The following is a 20,880-nucleotide window of genomic DNA, read 5'->3' as shown; positions in this document are numbered from 1 at the left end:
CAAAAAATCATGTATCATTGGTCGTTAGCTTAGTTTGGCACAGAAATAGCCAAGGGTGAAGATTTTTCTAATTGTGTATTTAATACTGACATTGATGGCTGATTAGTCTTTTGTGAAATGAGTAGTTACTGTCAGACTGTAAATAGCATAGGCTATCACACAACTTTGCTTGACACTAATCTCGATCCTGAAGGCACCATCCCAAGCTTCTACTTAATGCAGACATAATGGAAACTGCCGATGCTGGAGTCTGGGATAACAAGGTGTGGAGCTGGATGAACACAGCAGGCCAGGCAGCATCAGAGGAGCGGGAAAGCTGATGTTTCGGTCCTGGACACCTTGTTATCTCTACTCCACGCCTTATTATCTCTACTCAACTCAGTTGCAGTCATGCCTTCATGTGTCAGTTGTAAGATTGTGATTATCCCATTCAATACTAGAATAATCAAAGGGATTCAAATTTTTACAATGCTATAGTTTCTGTGTCGCTCTGTCATTTTCACTCATTGGATGTAGAATGAACTCAATCTTGTAATGGTGTTTCTATAATGAAATAGATTCTATCCATGCCCCGACAGGGATTATTGCCTGGTTGGCATTGTAGTACTTCTCTTCCCTGCAGTTTTCCCCCATCCTTACTAAATGTTTTGCATCCAAGAAAGTTTTTAGTACCTGTTCCTGTCTTTTTTTTTAGCCTTGTCTTTGTTATCACTACAAGAATCTGTTCCTATGTGTTTTTTATTGTACCTGCAATTAATGAACTTTCTTTTTAGCCAGCCTCTTGTGTTTCCTTACAAAAGCTGAAGCCATATTAAATTCTACTAGATTACTTAAAACTAAGCTGCAAAAGGACAAGGGCACAATCTAGCCAAAAGCAAGTTTAACTATGATGTTAGGAAACCCTTAATTATCAAAAGTAAAGATTGGAATGAGAGGAAATAATTGAGGGTAAAGTACCTGAAAACATTCTGAAGTAGGATTCTGGGAAACTATGGGTCTTTTTCTGAGAATGAATTTAACTGAACTTTACTTCACATTTGTAACAGTCAAATATCCTTAATATCTATTCAGTGTAACACAACAGCAATTTAGATATCTATATCTATCTTGATTAAAAACACTTGATTAGACTGTTGCAAATGGCAGTGTACTCATGTCAGTGATTAGCCTTGGTTTAGCAAACCAAACTGGTCCAAGATGGAATTGTTGATCCAAATTAAAGATGTGGCATGGTTAGACACAGCCAATAAAACTGGGCTATCTGACAGTGTTTTGTGAACAATTTGCTTGTGCCAGATCAAGAATGTGCTTGACTTTAGAATTTACATAACTGATTCAACAGCAATTAAAGGATTTTTAAGGTGCAATTTATGCATGTAATTTGTTTAAATTTTTAATTTAGTAATTAATTACATGATTTTCATTCACATTGCACAAGATTAATAAATAATGATTGAACTAAAAGAAAAGTAGAGGCACCAAAAGGGAATTTCAACTATCCTACTGTTATTGTCTCTAGTGATTTGCCTCTTCTTGAATAATCATCGACCCCATGAAGAGGACCAACCCTTGCTTTTTGGCCAAAAAACACATTCACTTTTCATGTGTTGTGAATAGGTTGACCCCTGAATTTGGACCAAAATATCCAAGGCCTTTGTACTTATCATTCACTCACTGCTGAAGTCAAACTCACCTTGATGTAAGCCTATTTAATAGAATCAGAATAGCAAACCATTGAAAGCAGCTGTCCAGTTCCTCATATCTGTGCACCTACCTTTGGTTTCTTTTGTGTGACTTTTGGGATGTGGAGTGACTGGAACAATCTCTGACCTAGTAAATCTGCAGTGGTGAGGTAATGTGGGAGAAGATGGATGCCACTGTCTGCAAAATGATAATTGGATAAAATTTGACCCCCTTTTGTTGACCAGAAAACCTTGACTGCTTGAACTGGAATTGTATGAATATCTGTGGTATCTACATTTCACACCAAAGAATGAGTCCTCCTCCAAAGTGGAATTGAAAAATCCATCCAGAGTTTAGTAAATTTGTCTTTTCTGTTCTGTCTTCCAGGGTGTGACTGAGCTCTTCTGTGAACATTGTGAGAAGTTACTGTTGTGAATGTGGGTTGATAACCATGCCTAACAACTTGTGTATTGGAGAGCAGGCTAACATGTTGGCAGAGCGAGTAATGATATGATTAACAGGTGGTACAACTTAAATTCTAGTTAATAGAAATCTGTTCTGTACTGTGGCGCAAGATGGGTGGTATTGGAATGGCTGACCTCCCAAATATATTGAAAGATAGATCTTAGAGTATGTCAAAAACTTCCCAAACCTTAGCAGTCAGCTCTCTCGAAAAGCCACTACTGATCAGGAAATCCAACAGCAGATCTGTACCACCTCAGGCCTCCAGACTGTGGGAACAACTGTTTGTCAGCAAAGACCTGTTATAAAAGACACATTGGCAGAACATTTAGAATTACGTAATATAATAAAGCACAGTCACCTTTCCTTCTCGAAAGGTAAATCATATCTGACACATACATTGAAATTCTTTAAATAGGCAACAGGCAGGATAGATAAAGGGGATCAGTACATGTAATGTATTTGGATTTCAAAAATGCAATTATTAAGGTGCTGCGCATAAAGTTACTTAGTAAAATAAGTGGCCATGGTATTGGGGGCAGTATATTTACATGGATATAGGACTGGCTAAACAATAGACAATAAAGAGTCTATAAGGGGACATTTTCAGGATGGCAGCCAGTAATTTGTGGTATGCCATAGGGATCAGTGCCAGACCCACAATTGTTTATAACATATATTAATGACTTGGATGATGGAAATGAATGTACTGTATCCAGGTTTGTGCGTGACACCAAAGTTGGTAGGGAGGCAAGTGTTGATGATGACACAGGGTCCTTCGAGGGATGTAAGTAGGTTAAGTGAGTGGGCAAAAACTTGGCAGTTGGATGTAACATTGGAAGGTGTAAGATTATGCATGTTGGCAGGAAGAATAGAGTAGCTGAATATTGTTTTGAATGGAGAAAGATCACAGAAGTCTGCAGCACACAGATTTGGGACTCCTTTTACACAAATGACAAAAAACTAGCGTCCAAGTTCAGCAGGTAACGGGGAATGCAAATTGGCTTGTACTTATTGGAGTTGAGAATAATGAGGGATGATCTTAATGAAACAGTCAAGATACTTAGGGGACTTAACAGTAGACTATTTCCCCTTGTGGCAGAGCCTAAGACCAGAGGGCATAATCATTGTATATGGGGTCACCCTATTAGGAATTTCTTCACTCAGGGGGTAGTGAATCTGGAATTCTTTACCACAGAAGACTGTAGAGACTGGTCATTAGATATAATCAAAGTGGAAGGCAGATAAATGTTGTTAATGAGCAAGAGATTGAAGAGTTATGGGGAAGAGGTAGGAAAAGTTCAAAAGAGTGTCAGCCATGCCAGCTATGTGCCATGAGCAGCATGACTTTCTGCTGCTGTGCCATTATGTTACTAATGACAGGTATCAGTTGCACAGTGGCATTTTAGTCGAGGCATGGATATGAGGGATGCTAGGGTCCTGGCACAGATCTACTGAATGGTGAGTTAGTCAGTGACTGGCAGGTAGTTAAATGGGGCTAGAATCAGGCAGCAGGATGCCATGGGGTGGTGTAGGCAGAGAATGATATGGTGAGAAGTCTGACTAGGCCTCGTGCACTAAAAACCTCCAAAAAACTCAACACAACTCCTTTTGAGATAACACTGTGTGAAGCCAGATGAACACAGCAGGCCAAGCAGCACCAGGGGAGCAGGAAAGTTTGACGTTTCGGGTCAAAAATGTTTCTTGTTTCTGAAGAAGGGTCTCGGCCCGAAGTGTCGACTTTCCTGCTCCTCTGATGCTGCTTGGCCTGCTGTGTTCATCCAACTCTACACCTTGTTATCTCAGATTCTCCAGCATCAGCAGTTCCTACTATCTCTGTAACAACTGATGTTGAATTAGAATTCAGCCCGAAAGAGATGTAATGAGAAGTTTCTTTGCGTTCTTACAAAGAAAAAAAATGTACTTTTTTCTTGAGATTAGCCCAGTCCAAGTAAAATAATGAAAGCACTCCAACTTCCATACATTCACGTTCTTGAAATTCACACACCCTCAAATAGATTGCGGAGTGGAAGATTAAACGAAAGTTACAGCACATTTTGGCTCTTGAAGGTGAGTGACTTGACTGGCTTCACGATGAACTCATTTTTCCTTCTGGGTTCAATCGAGGTATTTTAAAGATGTAGACAGACTTTATCTGTTTGTTGGGACAGCAGCTGCTGAATTTAAAACATCTCCATGTCTCCATCCCGTGGCTAGTTAAAGGCACCAGACAGAATTCAAAGATCGCAAGTTTGATAAAGAGAAAGAGAGAGAAATCCACATGGGGATCTTGCTTCCTCAGCATCTCATTTGCTTGTTCCAGCCTCCAGAGAAACTAGGTCCTTAAATACAGTGTTACCTAACTTCTGTCATTGCTCAGTACCCAGAAATATGTTGCGGTGCTATGGAGTATTTTTCTAGGCTTTCGGGATTTGATGCTGTCCGGGCAAATTCTTCAAAATGAAAAGTCCCATTAAGTGCTTATACCTAATGGTCTGCCTCCGTCTAGTTTATATCCAGGTAGTTGTCTGCATGCTTTGCTAATGAGAGCTGATAGCTCCATTCATACCCTTTCAAGGCAGTTATTTCAGGTGAGGCTTTGCAGTCAGGCTCCCTCCACTTCAATGGCTCTGGAATGCAGAAATTACAATGATATCATGCTCAGCCAGCTTTGACTGTGATTTCAGGTCACTGGAATGTGGTATCTATCCATTTTAGAAATTCAAATAGCATCTCTCAGCTAGTAAATTCTTGTAATGGTTTCAGAGATAGTAGGAGCTGCAGATGCTGGAGAATCTGAGATAACAAGTTGTAGACCTGGATGAACCCAGCAGGCCGAGCAGGAAAGCTGACGTTTCAGGCCTAGACCCTTAAACACTGGCCTTTCTCAATTAAGTCACATTACCCAAATGATAAATTTTGTGCCAAGCTCTTTTGACATTTCGACAAGCTCCTCCACCATTGAGGTTAGATTGGCTGGCTTTTATTTGAGAACGTGTGTAACGTTTGTAATTCTCCTCTCCTCTGACACCATCCTGAATCTGAGAAACTGATGGTCAGTGTCTGCACAGTTTCTACTGTAACTTCTCTTGGTGTCCTTGGATGCATCTCATCTTTGGCTTTAAGTACAGAGAGCGTATACAATACCCTCCTAATCAATTTTTAAGCCCTTCAAATATCAGAATTATCAACATTTTCACCATGACCTGCACAGTATCTAGGAGCAAATTATTGCTGATGCTGGAATCTGTGCTGAAAACAAAAATGCTGACAGTCACAACAGGTTAGGCAGTATCCATGGAGAGAAAGTAAGCCAATATTTTGTGTCTAGATGACTCTTCATCTCTTCATCATCTCTTCATCTCTGAAGAGTCAACTAGATTCAAAATGTTAGCTTGCATTCTCTCCATGACTGCTGCTTGACCTGCTGTGATCTCCAGCATTTTTTGTTTTCTGCTCAGTACCTACTTCCTTGGTAAATGTGGAGACAAAGTGTTCTTGTTAACATTTCAGCTATGGTACCTGCCTTGTGCATAAATTCCTTTTTGGACCCTCATTTGACCCTACTCTTCCCCTATACTTGCCTCTGGATTCTTTCAGATTCCATTTTATGTTAGGTGCCAGTCTCTTCTGATTCTTTCTTTGCTTTTATTTGCTTTCTTATGTTCCCTCTAAATCTTCTATATTCACTGCACCTTGCTGTTTTATCCACCTGACGTCTGTCATAAGCACACATTATTTTCTTTATCAGTTAACCTTCAGTCATCTAGGTAACTTCAAATTTGTTTGTCCTAATTTTTCCCTTTGTGGGAATATACTTATTTGGTGGCTTTTTAAAGGTAGCCTATAATTTTTGCGTCACTGTAATTTATTTGCAACTTGGTGGCTTATGGACAACGTCAAACAATGTAATTGTACTTTTTTGTCCTTTAGCTCTAGCCAAATAGATTCTGTGCCTGTCCTCCTTGGGCCATCAAGTTTTTCCAGCATGGTAGTGCTATCTTTAATCGAAATAGCCATCCCTCCAACTTTCTATCCTTTTCTGCCAAGAGGTTGAATGGCTTACTCCTGATCCTGATTCATTTGTTCTTGGAGCATAAAGTGATATTGATGAGTTAAATGAGTGGAAAAAGACGTGGCAAATAGAACTTAATATGGGAAAACCTCAAATTGATCATTTTGGCAAGAATAATTTTTAAAAAGCACACTAATGGTTAAAGATTGCAGAGTGCATAGATGTAAAAGGATCTGGGTGTCCTTGTGCATGAATCACAGGAGGTTAATGTGTACTGTAAGTAAGTAATTAAGAAAGCTAATAGAATAACTTCATTTATCATGGGGGAAATTATTGGTCACCTTATTTAAGGAAGGATATAAATGTGTTGCACAATGACCCTAATTTAGACTTTATTGCTTCTCCCTTACTCTGAATCTATCAAATATTTTACTATTTCATATTCCAGTACTGTCTGTCTCTCGCCCAGCATTCTGTGCACTTTCTGGTTTTGAATGGTGAGAATTTATAATGTGAATGAAACTCTGCAAAACATTTTGAAGTTTGTTCATCCAGGCTTAGAATAACCTTGTAGGAAGTCATAATTACTACTAAACAACATTTTTTGTCATTGAAAATTAACTTCACAAGGAGGAGCTTCATTAAATCAACTTTTAGCTTTGGTTTTTAGTTGTTACTTTATAATATGAAACTATTGCTAGTTTATCTGTTGGAGATTTTTGTCCATTTTACTTTCTAAATTATTTATCAGTGTGTCTCAATCCAAATTTTCTGTCTGTTTTTTTTGACTTCTACTTTCCAGATATGACATGATATTGAATTCAATGTTCCAACTGAGACTTCCAGGTTCAGACTCCGCACTGCTCATGAATGATTCTTCGGTGATTAATTAGGTTTTAACACATAATTGTTTGGAATGTTCACACAGTTCCTGGACCACCTTTGAGGATACTGCGCGTTTTTAGATAGCTAGCTGACAGCAATCTGCCACTCCAAAGCCGTTCATAGTAATTGCCATTCATTCACTCCTCAGAACAAAGTTCAGTCCATTTTCTTGTAAATGCTCTTTTTTTAAATATATGTTACTGGTCTTACTTCGGCAGTGCAGCCAGCTTGATTGAGAATTTAAAATGATGGCAAAATATATTTTTTTTTTCTAACTACTGATTCCCCATTTTGATCTGTGTTGCTTTGAACATTATAACTGTTGGATTTCATTTTGGGACAACAGTTACACTTTGTTTGAAAGTCTTTGGGCCACTGAAGTCTAATTGTAGGAGGTGCGTTGTACTGGCATCACACCTGATAAACTAGAGAAGTTGCTCTCTCAGCTGCTTGTCCAGCATTCGTTAATTTGTCAATCACTTTCTGGACCAATCATGTTTGTGAAACGCATGTAATAACTACTTGGGTGGGAGCAACCATTCTGAAGAGCGGCATGATTGACATTCTGCAGCACAGTCAAGGCTAAGGGAACATTCTTCAGGTTGCTTGGTAGCTGAGTTCAGTGAAGATTCTAATTGTAAAATTAAGGCAGAGAGCACTGCCTCTACTAAAGGAAATGGGGATAACTACCTGAATCATGAATATTAATAAAGAGCGGGGTAGTGGGCTTCATTTTAGATTGATACAACAAAGGCTGTCACAGACTTAATCATTTTCACCTGTCCTGTGAATGTCGATCCAAAGTTTGATTGCAATATTAACAGTGCTTGCACTTTTATGGGGAAGAGAAAGATGCTTCTTCACCCAATAGGTAATAGTTCTTACTCTACTACATGTCCTGTAAATGGTTATGGTCTGTTTTATTCTTTAGGTTTAAAGTAACCCACAAACTGCTCCTTAATATATTATAACAGAAGGGATATAGCGAGAAATGACCTTCTAGTAAGGGTGATTGACACTGTTTGCCATTACAAAGGATGAAAGTGAAGAAGGCTGTGTTGTCTGCCTGGTGAGAGGACTCCGGATATCTGCTCAGGGCTGCAGAGGAACTTCCGATGGGAGGAAGAGGATCCAATTATAATGGCTTATTACAGGTACCAATGACATCAAGAGAAGAAAGGAGGGAAGTTCTGCATACGAGGAACTAGGCATGAAGTTAAGAAGCCAAAACTCAAAGGCTCCTACCTTTGAATAAATATCTGAGCCACATGAAAATTGTCATAGAGTAGAGTAGAGAGATGAATGCATGGCTCAAAAACTGGTACGGTAGAAGAGGATTGTTGCTAAAGAAGTACTGGCACCACTACTGGGGAAAACGGACACTGTGTCTTTAGTATGGTCTGCTGTGCGGGAATTGAAGAACTAGTGAATCAGAGAGGATTTTACAGTAAATACTGGGGGCAAAAGCATTAAATTTGGCAAATTAAAGAGTAGAGGCAAAGTAATAAAAAAATGTCAGAAATAATAAACAGACAGGAAGAGATAGAGAGTACAAACCTAACAATAAATCAACAGATAAAGTAAAGGATGCAAAGATACTACAGGAACGAAACTTCAATGCTCAGTTTCAAACATTTGAAAGAATGCTGATGAGCTGCTGGCACACATTTGAATACTATGATTTGATGGCTATTACAGAGATATGGTAGCAGGATGATCTTGATTGCGGCACGAATATTGAACAGTCTGTGCCGTTATCCTGGGAAGGACGGGACAAAAAGGGGGAGGTGTGGCTCTTAATTAATTATTGTATCAGCACAATGGGGAGGAATGATTTAAGGTCTAGAACCAGGATGTGGAAACCATTTGGTAGAGATGAGAAATGACGTATACACAAGTCATACTGTACCTACTATTTTACAACAACCACATGATAGGATGGAGTATAAAAAAGAAGCCAGCTTGTCAGAAATGTATGGTGGTAATCTTGGGGGATTTATTCTATATATCAGCTGGAACAAATCAGAGGGGTAAAAGTAGCCCAGCTGAGAAATTCATAGGATGTCTGAGAAACCATCCTAAAAACAATGTTTTCTGGAGTTTGTACCAATCAAGTACTGTACGGTAAGATGAAATGAATTAATGAATCCCAGTGAAGGTGGTCTTAGGCAGCAGCAATCATGCTATATTTGAAAAAAAACAAAAAACTGGGGATGCTGGAAATCAAAAGCAAAACAAATAGTTGGAAAAAACTCAACAGGCATGTGTGGCAGCATCTATGGAGAGAAAGCTGAGTTAATATTTTGGGACCAGTGACCCTCTTCCAGAACTGATAGTAACGAGGAAAAAGTTGGTATATATCCTGAAGCTGGGATGGGGTGTGGGCTGAGGTGTAAACAAAAGATGGAGCTGGAGCTCAGAGAGAGCGAATAACAGTTGGGCAGACAAAGGAATGTGTAAAAGTCAGCCTGGGAGAATGAATTGCTGTTAATGGCGACCATTGGTGGCTAACATGGATTGATGACAAGGCCTGACGTGTGGGAGTATGGAAGGTGCTCAGGCCCGAAAGAGACTGAACTCAGTGTAGTACTCGGAAAACTGTAGAGCTGCCAAGCATTAAATGAGAAGCTCTTCTCCAAGCTTGCGCTAAGCTTCACTGGAGCACTGCAGCAAGACCAAGACAGAGATATTGATCAGGGAACATAGTGGTATGGTGAAGCGGGAGGTTACAGGAAGCTCAGGGTCATGTTTGTGGCAAAAAACAAGTGAAATTTGTTCTCCTGTCTTGTTGGGTCCCTAACAACTGCCAAAGACCCAGTCTGGCTTTTATGTCCTTTAAAAATGCTCCTGCTGAGCCACTTTTGTTGGTGGACATTGAAATCCCCCACCATTTTGCGCCCTATTGTTCAACATGAAGGAGGATTGCTTCATCAGCTGAGGGAGGATGGTACGTGACAATCAGCAGGAGGTTTCCTTGCCTATGCTTAACTTGATGCCATGAGACTTCACGGGGTCTGGAAACAATGTTGATAATTCCTACACCAATTCCCTCCTGACTGTATGCCACTGTGTCTCCACCTCTGCTGCATCCGTCCTGCCAGTGCGACGGGACGTATCCAGAGATGGTGATGGTGGTGTCTGGGACATTGTCAATCTCATGGAAACAGGTAATGTCACACTGTGGCTTGACTGGTCTTTGAGACAGCTTTCCTGATTTTGGCATCAGCCGCAGATGTTAGAAAGGAGGACTTTGGCAGAAACAGCCCTGTCAACTCTGCAATGTCTTTTCTGGTGTCTAGGTCAATGTCGGGTGGTCCATCTGGTTTTACTACTTTGTTGAGACTTTGTAGCGACTGGCACAACTGAGTGGCTTGCTAGGCCATTTTAGTGGGCAGTTGATATCAACTACATTGTTGTGGGTTTAGATTGACATGCAGGCCAGACCAGGTGAGGGTGGCAGATTTCCTTCCCTGATGGACATCAGTGAATCAGATGAGTTTCTCTGACAATCTGTAACAGATTTGAGGTCCTCAATATATTCTTAATTCCAGATTACTTTCTATATTGAATTCAGTTTCCACTGTTTGCCATAGCAGGATTCAAACCTGAGTCCTGCAGCTCCACACTGCGTTGTCTCTGACTCCAGCATCTGCAATTCTTGCTATCTCTTCAAAACATTAGCTGAGTTCCTAGATTAACAATCTAGCAATAATACCATTAGGCCATCATCTCATAATATAAAACCAAGAGCTGCAGATGCTGGAGGTCTGAAACAAACTGAGCAGAAATGACTGGAGAAATTCAGCAGGGCTTACAGCATCTGCGATGGTTGTGCCTTTCAAATACAATCTTAAATTCCCTTTTCCAAATTTATTAGAACTAAATCTACAGGTTTTCCACCAGTTGTATTTCATTAGGATCTACTGGATTTCTGTGGCATTGTGTTAACCTGTACGTTGGCCAGCATTTCAAACAGACCATCAGCTGCACTTTAACAGAGAATTGTTTTGTGTATGGTATTGTGGATGATGAGTGCAGCCAATCCGACTCTAACCTGATGATTGCCTATGCACCTTCCTGATGGAATCAGCAGAAAGAGTTCAGAAACTGATAAATTTGTGTCATCCCTGGCCTTTCCACCTCCTGAATCACAATATTCCAGGCTCATGTGCTACTCCAGGAGCAAAAATCAGTGCTGCCATCCCAGCAGACTGAGGTCGTGCTGCACTGTCAGAACCACCGTCTCTTGGATGTGATGTTAAACCAAGGCCCCGTCTACCTTCTCGAGTAAATGTTAAACACTCCCTTAGCTCAACAAAGAAGAGGGAAAGTAGTTCTATTCAAAAATAATTCCTCTATCAGCATCAGAAAAAACAATTTATCTAGCCATTACTGTATTGTTGGTTGTTGAAAGTTTGCTATGCATGTGTTGGCTGCTCCATTTCCTGCAATGTTACAGTGACCGCACTTTGTAAGATACTTTGTTAGCTATAAGGCACTTTGAGATGTCTGTTGGTCATGAATAGTGAATATAAATACAATTCTTTCTTTTTGAATCTATACATACCAAGAAGTGAGATGAACAGCAGGCCATAAAAGTTGCATGTTACTGAGTATTTGAATTATTGCTGACTGTGCCATATGTGTATTTTAAAGATACTGCAGTTGCACAGAATGGATGGTTTTCCCACCTTAAGCACATTGCCTCCTCCTCCAGTTGCTTACTTAATTGTCTGCCAACATTCCCACCATTAAAGCGTTCAGCTTATTTTTTTTCCCCTTGCAGTTTGGGAGTCCTCGGCAATGCCAGCATTTATTGACCATCTCCAATCACCTTTGGACTGAGTTTTTCACTTGAACATTTCAGAGGGCCGTTAAGAGCTAACCACATTGCTGTGGGTCTGGGCCATACCAGGTAAGGATGGCAGATTTTCTGCCCTAAAGGATAGTGGTGACCCAGAAACATTTTTGTAGCAATCATTGGTAGTTTAATGATACCATTAGCTTTGTGTTCCAGATTGATTAAATGGATTTCAATTTCATGAGCTGTTGTGGTGGGATTGGAATCTGTGTCCCCAGGCCTTCTGGATTACTAATACAGTGTTGTGATTAGTCAGTCTCAAACCATTCTCCCTGTTTAAACAACAGTGCAATGTTAAAAGTCCTCTTGTCCTCCAGCACCATGTAGTCAAAGAGGATTAGGAAACTATGTCGGAGCCTCAGTGATTTACTATGAGTAAATCCCACAGGTTAGAGCCTAGGCAGTGGTGAGCAATGAAAACAGGGGATGAGGGAGAAGCAGGAATTGGGGGAGCCCAAGTGAAGATTATAGAGAAAACAAGGGGCGAGGCCATAGAAGGAAAAAAAAACTGATGAACATTTTTAAATGTGAGGAGTTAACTGACTTGGAACCAATGTAGGACAGTATAATTGATGAAGAGAGCCTATGTTGTGTTAGAATACAGGAGGCAGGGTTTGGCTGCAATCAAGTTTAAAGGAAGCTGAAAATTCAATGTTAGATCGAAGGAGCAATTACAATTGAATTGTCATCAAGTGGCATCACTGTGAAATGTATTCTCCTTCCAGAAACATCTGTTCCTAATTGTGGAAAACATTGGTGAAATATTTCTTGGAGGCCCTGTGTCATTTCTAGCAGAGAGTGGAGCCATGGGAGGACAAACAATATTATCCTGTCTTTGGCAAGTGTCTGTTCTTGCTGGCAAAGGGCAGCAGAGTAAGAAGTGAAAAAATTGAGGCCAATCCAATTCAGATGTGTAAATAATGTACACAAATTTCATAGCATTATGTCCATCCAGCAAATTTCCATCAATGGCTTGTTATACAGATTTAAATACAGGAACCACTAGCAAAAGATCACAAAAGATACAAACATGTTGCAAATTTTTTTTCTGAATGCATTGACAAGCAACAGCACAATCAAATTGTTAAATTGCTTGACTTGCATTCGAGATTTATCGGATAATCACAACCATGAAAGTTTTATTACCTTGCAGTCTGTATTGAATAATGTTCTTTCACTGTGTGTCAGTCATGTATTAACTTCTTTGTCCTTCGAAAGTGTGCAACAGCCATATTGTGTCGTTTTTCTTGAGCAGTCAGTTGCTCGACTGGTCCCTTCCCCTTGTCAAAGGGCTGTTATTTGAAGTTTCCTTCTCCTCCATAAGTATGACATTTCACAGCTCTGCCTCAAGACATCCAACTAATTTATATCTGCAGCCATTTTTGTGCATCAGCTCTCTTTTAAAAAGCGCATATTGGAATTGCAAGTTAGAAATGTTCACAATACTTTGGTGTTCTCATGTGTGTTCGTGATACTATGGCCAATTCCATGAGCATGTCTGGAAGCAGCATCACGTTGATCTGAAGGTGAAAATCAAACGTTACCAGACTTCATGTGTGCCACAGATCTAGGATCTGTTATAGGTGCCACATCAACTCTGAACCACTTCAGTCAAAGACTCCTGACTGAATTATGATGATGCAGTGGCTGGTCAAAATCTCAAACAAGGAGATTCTTCTTCATGCTGAGCTCAACAGCATGGAGGCTGCCCATTTGATCAAGAGAGGTCCCACAAGACAATGGAATCATTTACAACTTGGACACATACTCGAACAATGAGGAATCTACCACAAATCTGAATGTGTGAGGTGGGCAGTGCCAGTCATTTTGGTGCTAGCTATTTCTGTTTCCAACTTCCATTATTTTTTGCAAATCTTCAAAACAAACGATGGCTATATTGAACTGGTGCTATACTAGAGATGCCAGCTCTTGATGCTTGAATCTTACTTCGCAGGTGGCAACAATAGTGTAGACTTACCTTCTAACGCTGCTGGCCGGGAAGACTCAACAAACACAAGGTCAACAAACCGGAAGACTGAGAGTCCAGCTTGCAGTCCTAAGGACCAACAATTGTTTTGATGATTGTTGCCTACAGGCATTGTATTCTCCCCAAGATTTAAAAAAGAGCCCAATCAATGGGTAAACCAGTGTAAAACTCATAGCCCTTTCAGTTCACGGAATCACAACAATGTTATGGTGCAGGAGCAAGTTTTTCAGCCCTACACTGGCTCGCAAAATGAGCATTGTGAAGCAGCTATTTCATCAAAACCCTGAATATTGTTTCTGTTAAAATAATCAGTCAATTCTGTCTTGAATTCTTCAATTGAATATGCTTCCACCATACTTCCAGAATTCTATTCAGATCCTCATGACTCCTAACGTGACAATGATTTTTTTTTTTCTCTCACGACATTTGCTGCTATTGCAAATTACCTTCAATAAATGCCGTCTCATTTTAACTTATTTTATGAGTGGAACTGTTTCTCTCTATCTATCTACTTTGTCAAAATCCCTTGTGAATTTGAAAATTTCTATCAAATCTCCTCCTAGCCTTCTCTCCCAGGAAATCAGTTTCACTTGTCACTTCCATGTGGTCACTACCACTGCCTTTTCATCCTTTTTAAAGTGTCATTGTTTGATCTTTACCCGTCCAAAAAAAATTCCAAAACAATATAACAGCTTATAAGACAGTAATTACGGCTTCTAGAATTCGAGGAAATCGGCTCCAACACTGAAAATTCCTCAAAAAAAGGAGCGGCTCTTACAGCCATAATTTTTTCCTGTCCTCCATCTTGGATTACCCAGAATTCTCAACAGGTTCCTAGTTCCTTGAAAGTGGAATTGCGGTGGATGGGATAGTGAAGAAGACATTTGGTATGATTGCCTTTATTGACAGTCGGAGTTGGAAAGCGATGTTGTGGTTGTACAGGACATTGGTTAGGCCATCTTTTGAATACTGTGTGCAATTCTGGTCACCCTGCTATAGGAAGGATGTTGTGAAACTTAAAAGGGGTCTGAAAAGATTTACAAGGATGTTCCCAGTGTTGGACAGTTTGAGCTTAGGGAGAGGCTGAATAGGCTATTTTCACTGGAGCTTTGAAGGCGGAGGGGTGACCTTACGGAGGATTATAAAATCATGAGGGTCATGGATAGAATAAATAAACAAGGCACCATTCTGTGAATCCAAACTCATCAATTCTGTACCATTTTAGGGGCATTTATTCAATCTAAGTCCCTACTGAAGGTGAAATAGCATGGTATGAGCCACAGAGTGGATAACAAAGTGTGGAGCTGGATGAACGTAGCAGGCCAAGCAGCATCTCAGGAGCACAAAAGCTCAATTTGTAAACAAAGACAATTTGCTGACCTGAATGAGCATTGAACGCAGAGATGCTTGCTGCATGCTGATGCATTATCTCAATTGTTAATGTAATCTATATAAAGTGACATATTTTCATTGCAGTAAGACTACAGTAACTGCCAAATAGTTGGATATAAAACAATGAGATGTATCACCAACGTTAAGACTGGAATAACAAAGTGTGGAGCTGGATGAACACAGCAGGCCAAGCAGCATCTTAGGATCACAAAAGCTGACATTTCAGGCCTAGACCCTTCATCAAAATATCACCAGCATTAAGACTGGACTCCTCCTTTTTGGTTTCCCAAGTGGTTCATAGAGTAAATGTATTCTGCAGTGTGGAGTGAATCATGTTTATCTTATCTATTTTGTGCTTTTTAACTATGTAAATGTAGCAAATTAACCTGACTTGCTGCTCTTGAATGTGTTGATTAGAAAACTCAATCTTCGCAGATTGGGAAGTTGAGTGCAATTATGGTTTGAGTTTACTGCCTATTCTTGACTTGTCAGGCTAACAGCTAGCTGCCTCAGACCAACAAAAATCTTTTAAGGGAATGCATTGTTTGTAAAACAAAAAGACATTTGGCCTCATCCTCCGACACTTCCGCCATCTACAATCCGACCCCACCACCCAAGACATTTTTCCGTCCCCACCCTTGTCTGCCTTCCAGAGAGACCACTCTCTCCATGACTCCCTTGTCTGCTCCACACTGCCCTCCAACCCCACCACACCCAGCACCATCCCCTGCAACCGTAGGAAGTGCTACACTTGCCCCCACACCACCTCCCTCACCCCCATACTAGGCCCCAAGATGACTTTCCATCTTAAGCAGATGTTCACGTGCACATCTGCCAATGTGGTATACTGTATCCACTGTACCTGTTGTGGCTTCCTCCACATTGGGGAAACCAAGCGGAGGCTTGGGGACCGCTTTGCAGAACACCTCCGCTTGGTTCGCAATAAACAACTGCACCTCACAGTCGCGAACCATTTTAACTCCCCCTTCCATTCCTTAGATGACATGTCCATCATGGGCCTCCTGGAGTGCCACAATTATGCCAAACGAAGGTTGCAGGAACAGCAACTCATATTCCACTTGGGAACCCTGCAGCCTAATTGTATCAATGTGGACTTCACAAGCTTCAAAATCTCCCCTTCCCCCACCGCATCCCAAAACCAGCCCAGTTCTTCCCCTCCCCCCCACTGCATCCCAAAACCAGCCCAGCTTATCCCCGCCTCCCTAACTAGTTCTTCCTCTCACTCATCCCCTCCTCCCACCTCAAGCCGCACCTCCATTTCCCACCTACTAACCTCATCCCACCTCCTTGACCTGTCCGTCCTCCCCGGACTGATCTATCCGCTCCCCACCTATACTTTCCTCTTCACCTATCTTCTCCTCTATCTATCTTCGGTCCACCTCCCTCTCTCTCCCTATTTATTCCAGAACCCACCCCCCATTCCCCCCTCTGATGAAGGGTCTAGGCCTGAAATGTCAGCTTTTGTGGTCCTGAGATGCTGCTTGGCCTGCTGTGTTCATCCAGCTTCACACTTTATTATCTTGGATTCTCTTGCATCTACAGTTCCCATTATTTCTGAAGACATTTGGCCTGCTATAATTCTCCATCTTTATGCTATTGTTATTATGTTTAATTTGCTCTTGTCAACCTTTTTGCTTTTGTCATAGCACGTGAGCTTTTAGTCTGCTTGATGATAACAGCAATTAATCACAGAAGATGTAACCCCCTGCCCATTTACTCCCTCCTTCTCCCTATTGAAGGGCCCAGATATACATTTCAGGCGGACCCTGGAAGCCAAGGAAATTTGATACGTCCCCCATGATTCTTACCAGTGTTTATTGATGCATCATTAAAAGCATACTATCCAGATGCGTCACAGTTTGGTATGGCAACTGCACTGTCAAGATCCCAAGAAATTAGAGTTGTGAACACAGCCCAGTCCATCCCGGAAACTAGCCTTCCTTTTGTTGATGTGATAATGGGAACTGCAGATGCTGGAGAATCCAAGATAGATCCAGAAGGGTCTGATGAAGGGTCTAGGCCCGAAACGTCAGCTTTTGTGCTCCTGAGATGCTGCTGGGCCTGCTGTGTTCATCCAGCCTCACATTTTATTACCTTTCCTTTTGTTAATTCTGTCTACACTTTGTGCTGCCCTGGAAAAGCAGACAGCATCATCAAAGTTTGAAAACATGTGCTAACAGATTTGAAAACAGAAACCAAAGGAACTGCTGTAAATCAGAAAGAAAAACAGAAATTACTGGAAAAGTTCAGCAGGTCTGGCAGCATCTGTTAAGAGCAATCAGGGTTAATGCTTCAGATCCAGTGACCCTTCCTCAGAATGACCTCACCGGGCTGAAAACAACTCTGCTTTCTCTTCATACATGCTTCCAGAACTGCTGAGTTTTCCAGATTTAAAAACCGCTTCTTCCCCACTATTAACAGACTAATGAGCAAATCTTTCATATATCAGAGTTGATCTTTCTCTGTAGTTATAACACTGTATTCTGCATTCTGTTTTATTACTATGATGTATTTATGTGAGGTATCTTATCTGGTTAACATGCAGAACAATACTTTTCACTGTCTCTCGGTACATATGACAATAATAAATCGGGTCAAATCAAAAAGCAGCAATTTACCTACACTTCACTTCATCTAGTCAACTCTATTTGCTGCTCACAATGTGGTCGTCTGTACATTGTGGAGATGAAGTACAGATTGGGTGACTGCTTTGTATAACACCTACACTCTATACACAAAAGTGACCCTGAACTTCTGGTTGCCTGCCACTTCAACACAACCATATTTGCTGGCCAACATCTGTTCTAGGCTGGCTATAGTGCTCCAATGAGGCTGAATGCAAGCTGGAAGAACAACTCCTCATTTTCTGCTTGGGAACCTGCAACCTACTAGAGTCATCATTGAGTTCAGTAATTGTAGGGCCTAAGCGCCTTGTCCTATGTCCTTAACCCTATCCTCACACACTAGGCCTTGGCATTTCATGGGCTGCTGTCACAAACAACCCATTGTCAGCCACTAAACAGCTACTCATTCTCCCAGGCTGACCTGTACTCATTCCTTTGTCTGCCCAGATAACAAAGTGTGGAGCTGGATGAACACAGCAGGCCAAGCAGCATCTCAGGAGCACAAAAGCTGAAGTTTCGGGCCTAGACCCTATTGAAGGGTCTTGGCCCGAAACGTCAGCTTTTGTGTTCCTGAGATGCTGCTTGGCCTGCTGTGTTCATCCAGCTCCACACTTTGTTATCTTGGATTCTCCAGCATCTGCAGCTCCCATTACCTTTGTTGGCCCAACTGTTTTTCTCTCTCCCTGGGCTCCAACTCCACTTATCATTTATTCTTTCTCCTTCCCCACACCCATTCTCTAGCACATATACCAATCTATTCCTTGTTATAATCAGTTCTTAAGAAGGGTCATTGGACCCAAACCATTAACTCTACTTTCTCTCCGTAGATTCTGCCAGACCTGCTGAGCTTTCCTAGTAAATCCAGATTTTGTTTCTGATTCCCAGCATTTACACTTCTTTGGTCTTTTGCAGCAATGAATTAGGTAATTTCTTGCATGTGTTTGAAACTATGCTGAGAATCCTCTTCTAATTACAGAAATATTAGAAACTTTCAGCAGGTCTGGCTGCAGTCTGTGGATCGAGGAAAAAGGTGCTGCCAGACCTGCTGAATATAACCTGATGTTCTATATTTATTTCTAGTTTCCAGCATCCACAATAGAATCGTACAATGGTACAACACAGAAGGAGGTTATTCAGCCTGTTTTCCTCATGCTGAATCTGTAGCTACAACACCCTGTGTCCCAACATGCCATGCTTTACCTATAGCCCTGTAAATAGTTTCCCTTCAAATGCTCATCCAACTCCTCATTAAGAAAGTTCTCACACATTCATGCTAACTCCTAACCATTCACTGCATAGGGAAGTTTTTCCTTGCCTTACTGTTTGCCCTTTGAAGAACTGGGTCTGATTCTGTGCTGTATGTCTCTGTAACAAATTGAAGAAAACGCTATATGGACAATCATGAATGACCGATATTTGGCTCCAACTCCACCTTTCTGTCGACTCCCATATCCCTGGATTCCTTGAAAGACCAAAGGTTGCAACCTTTTAAGTATATTTGTTGATGGTTTACCACAACCCTCTAGGATAGAGAACACTCAACGATACGCAATGCTTTGTGTGAAGAAGTTGCTAAATCTTAAATGATCGGCCCCTTATCCTGAAACTGTCTCCCTGGCCTTAGTGTGGACTTGACCCCTGGCCTCGTGGTGAAGCTGGATGTGATCTGGGTTGGAAGGACTGCTATTCTGAACTCTTATGTCACTATTTTTCCAATTTATTGCTAGACTTTGTATTCTTTTCTTCTACTGCTTTTTTCCCTAAGAATCAGTACTTAAAGAATCTGTACCTCGGTACCTTTGTATCTAAGATGGCACCATAAATGGCAAGTTGTAAACTTTTCACTATACTCATGTAGGTATATGTGACGATAAAGCAAATTGTTATTCTTGCAAATTCCTATTCTAGATTTTCCAGCTGGGGAAAATAACATCTGTGCATCTACCCTGTGAAACCCTTCATAATCTTTGAATGTTTCAATAAGACTGCACGTTATTCTAAGTTCCAGAGACGAAAGAACAGTTTGTTCAGTATCTTATGAAAGGACAACCCTGACTTCCCATGGACCAATCAAGTGAACCTTTGCTGTACATTCCTCAATGCAAATATTGCCTTCCGTAAATGTGGAGACCAAAACTGCCGCATCCGCTTCCAGGATGAGGCATTCCATTCCCAGATGTCCTGGTTCTTCAAGGACCGCAGCTTCCCCCCCCGCAGTGGTCGAGAACACCCTTGACTGTGTCTCCCGCATTTCCCTCAACACATCCCTCACAGCCCGTCCCCACAGTAACCGCCAAAAGAGAATCCCCCTAGTCCTCACATACCACCCCACCAACCTCCGGATACACACATCAAGCTCCGACATTTCTGCCCTCTACAATCCGACTCCACCACCAAAGACATTTTTCCATCCTCACCCTTGTCTGCCTTCTGGAGAAGACTGCGCTGTCCGGGACTCCCTTGTCCGGTCCACACTCCCCTCCAACCCCACCACACCCGGCACTTTCCCCTGCAACCGCAGGAAGTGCTACACTTGCCCCCATATCTCCTCCCTCACCCCCATCCCAGGCCCTAAGATGACTTTCCACATCAAGCAGATGTTCATGTGCACATCTGCCAATGTGGTATACTGCATCCGCTGTACCCGTTGAGTCTACCTCTACATTGGGGAAACCAAGTGGAGGCTTGGGGACTGCTTTGCAGAACACCTCCGCTCGGTTCGCAATAAACAACTGTACCTCCCAGTTGCGAAACATTTCAGCCCCCCCCCCCCCCCCCACCTTGCAATACTTAGACGAAATGGCCATCCTGGGCCTCCTGCCGTGCCACAATGTTGTCACCCGAAGGTTGCAGGAACAGCAACTCATATTCCGCATAGGAACCCTGCGGCCCAATGGTATCAATGTGGACTTCACCAGCTTCAAAATCTCCCCTCCCCCACTGCATCCCA

The 20,880-nt window shown here is 41.6% G+C and overlaps 1 protein-coding gene and 1 long non-coding RNA gene across 9 annotated transcripts in view; one reads left to right on the top strand and one right to left on the bottom strand.

Annotated features, from left to right (window-relative positions):
- st3gal2 (ST3 beta-galactoside alpha-2,3-sialyltransferase 2) overlaps window positions 1-20,880 on the top strand; it is a 297,050-nt gene that overhangs the window by 33,896 nt on the left and 242,274 nt on the right. For 6 of the 8 annotated variants that reach the window (XM_059651578.1, XM_059651573.1, XM_059651577.1 and 3 more), the window contains exon 2: window positions 11,832-11,960. The exons of the other annotated variants lie outside the window; for them this stretch is intronic. The gene's annotated coding sequence lies outside the window, so the exon portion shown is untranslated. The remainder of the gene's footprint in view (window positions 1-11,831; window positions 11,961-20,880) is intronic. 8 annotated transcript variants of the gene reach the window in all.
- The window catches only part of LOC132210630 (uncharacterized), a 34,700-nt gene that overhangs the window by 1,792 nt on the left and 12,028 nt on the right, over window positions 1-20,880 (bottom strand). The window contains exon 2 of the long non-coding RNA XR_009446769.1: window positions 2,336-2,444. This is a non-coding gene — a long non-coding RNA (uncharacterized LOC132210630). The remainder of the gene's footprint in view (window positions 1-2,335; window positions 2,445-20,880) is intronic.

The sequence above is a fragment of the Stegostoma tigrinum genome, chromosome 16 (assembly GCF_030684315.1).
Source record: "Stegostoma tigrinum isolate sSteTig4 chromosome 16, sSteTig4.hap1, whole genome shotgun sequence".
Classification (NCBI taxonomy): Eukaryota; Metazoa; Chordata; class Chondrichthyes; order Orectolobiformes; family Stegostomatidae; genus Stegostoma; species Stegostoma tigrinum.
The sequence above is the reverse complement of the archived record's forward strand: the minus strand, read 5'-3'. Positions and strand labels throughout refer to the sequence as shown.